The sequence below is a fragment of the Gossypium hirsutum genome, chromosome A06 (assembly GCF_007990345.1).
Source record: "Gossypium hirsutum isolate 1008001.06 chromosome A06, Gossypium_hirsutum_v2.1, whole genome shotgun sequence".
NCBI classification, from domain to species: Eukaryota; Viridiplantae; Streptophyta; class Magnoliopsida; order Malvales; family Malvaceae; genus Gossypium; species Gossypium hirsutum.
The window spans coordinates 109,514,003-109,517,134 of record NC_053429.1 but is presented as its reverse complement, the minus strand read 5'-3'; positions in this window follow the sequence as shown (position 1 = coordinate 109,517,134).

Sequence of the window (3,132 nt, the reverse complement as noted above, 5' to 3'; positions counted from 1 at the left end):
ATTCCATATTTTGAGAAAAGCTCTGTTGTACGCAATTGATGACTAGCTATTTTTCTAGTTAAGTAATTTTTCAACTCAATCTCAATTCTAACCCTTTCTTTCAGCTTGTGACCACACCCCCTAACCAAGCCTCGTTACAACCCGCTAAAGACCTTTTGATTGATGTATCATATTAAATTATAATGGTGGAGATTTTATTTTCAGGCAAGCCTATGGTAATGACTTTTCATTATTGATTATTGAGTGCTTCATTTATTGTCCTTAAACACCTCGAGTGATTTGAGTGAATCTTTAGTGAGGATGTGAAACTTTGTGATATTCTGAATCAAAGGTAATTACTTAGATGAGGGGAGACACCTATGTTTGCATGATTAAATACTCAACTTGGAATGTTTGAAACTTTTATGTTCTTTTAATTGAATTCTCAATGTATGATTACCTATGGATTATTTTGAGATATTATCGATAGAAATTATAAGTTGAGAAGAATTTATTTTGATTATGAGTTGAGAATTTTGCTTGAGGACAAGCAAATGCATAAGTGTGGGGGTATTTCATAAACCATAATTTATACATATTTTTACCCCATGTTTAACACATTTTATGGATGATTTCCTATTAGAATTGGTGAATTTGATGTTTTATACTTAAGAGAGCATAGGAGAGCGAAAAGAACGAGAAACGGGCCAAAACAGAAGAAAATGGGCCAAAGTACGAAATTAACACGGCCTAGACCTCCTCACACGGGCAGACCACATGGTCGTGTCAATTTGGCAAGCTCAAGCACGGCCTGAAGTAATCGCACACGGGCATGTTATATGGACATGTCCCTATCGAGCCCAAGTTGAGTCTAATTCGAAAAAGGCTAATTTTGAGGGCTTTTAGGCATTCCAAAGCCTATAAATACACCCTAGAGGAGGAAAGAAAGGGAGGCACAGAATAGGGAGTAAGGAATTACTCTAAGGAAGCCGATTGATCCATCTCAGAAGCCGGATTCACCATCAAGACTAAAGATCTCTCCTCAATTTCCCTTCAAGAGTTTTGGGTTTTCTTTATGTTTTGTATTCGTTATTCTTCTGAGATGTTTTCCTTTTTAGTTATGAACTAAATCCTCTAAATACCTAAGGGGAATGAAACCTAAGACGAATCTTGTTATTATTTTTTGAATTGTATGATAAATATTTAACTTGTTCTTAATTATGTGTTCTTAATTCTTGTTTTGATATCCCAGGATACTAATTCAAGATAAGCTCTTATTCAATGGAGGAATAGACCCTGTCTAAGAGTACATTTGTCATAATTAAACGGAGTTGTTTGCGTACCTAGACATAGGGTGACAAGATTTTGCCGAATTAGAGTGAAACCTAATAAGGGGATCCATAGATCGAGTTAATGCAACCCTAGGGTGTTAATTAGAGAAAAGTCTCAATTATTCAATCTAGGGAATAGACGTTATTAGTCTTGAATAGGGATAATAACATAACTTATGGATCTCTAGGAAACAAGTTAAATGAATAACTCGTCCGATTCGGAACCAGAATAACAAGTACAGTCTAGGTGGATTTTTCCTTAGGTATTATCTTAATTCAATTGATTTTGGCAATTCCCCAATTCCATTCTCTGTGAATTCTTAGTTTAGATAATTAGTTAGTTAAAACAAAAACCTCTTTATTCTTAGGCTAGATAATAAAAAGACAGTCATTACTAGTACTTTTAGTTGTGTTCGACAATCCGGTCTTGCTAAAACTATACTACTAATCGATAGGTACACTTGCCTACATCGCGATAGTAGTTAGTTTCAAGAATGATTAATTATAAATATTTAAAACCTATCACGAAATCATGCGATCAGGAGTGTTGTCTCAAGACACAAGCCTATTTGTCTTAAGATAAACCAATATGGGTGCTAAAATTGCTTCAAGTGTAATAGCCCTCCCGGGAAAGACTAAATCAAGTTACTGTTTGGTGTATAAGTCGGTTAAGTCAAGGGTTGAAAATTAGTAAGTTAAGGAAGTGTTTGCTTTTTACTGTGTGGCATATTCAGCGGGATTTGCCATTTGGCAAACTCTAAGATTTGATAGACTCTTATGTTTCGGGTGAAATTCTTAGTTCATAGCTTGATAGATGTGTTTTCATGTTTAGTATATTTTGTAATGATTTGGTTAGAAATGTTGAGATTTATTTGAGACCTAGCTAGAACTGAAATAGGGTACTGTAGATGATTAGATTTATTATTATTTCATTCTCAAACTTCTAGAGTGATCGTGGGATCCTCTGACTTTCCACTAAGTTTTTTTCCTGGTTGTCTCTACTATATAAGGATACCTAGCTAGCATGTTTTTACATTTTACTTCTGCTTCTTCTTATTCCTTGCATTCTTCACTAAAGTGTGTATAAATATAATTTAAGGTGTGTTGATTGAAGAAAGAAAACTTGTTTAGGGCATGTTGATTGAAGACAAGAAAGTGTATATAAACTCCCTTTAACGACTCTAAATGTCCATAGTTCAATGAGAGGGTAAAAATATAATTTAAGAACACTAATATGAAGACAAGAAACAACTGTACCCAATTCTCATTATTATTTTTATTTTCACTTGTACACACTTATGGGTTTAATTTTTATTCATTCTTTCAAGTGCTTAGTGATTATATGTCAACCTTCTAGAGGTGATAATCCTTTCTCAATTTCATTTCTCATTTTTTCGATAATTTACTTGAGGTCTTGGGTAGAAAGCCTTTAGGGGAAGTGGCCTTATCTTTCCTATTGAAAAGAAAAATTTGTAACAACCCAATTTCGGTGAAATCGGAACAGTGGTTTAAGGATCACAAATCCAGCTGAAAATAAAATTCATTTTTATTTTATTATATGGACCCTATTATGCTAGAAATGTCATGTGGAAATTTTGAAAAGAAAATTTATTGATTATGTGCTTAATTACGAGAAGGATCAAATTGTATAAAATGTAAAAGTTGGATTCTAGTTGCTAGAAGGATCAAATAGCTATGAAATTCAAAACTTGAGGTCCTTATATGGTAATTAGACCATTAATGAAAGTATGTAGATATTTTGAGATCACTCATCCATGGAAAAATTAAAAAAGGATAGGGACTAAATTGAAATTCAACTAAA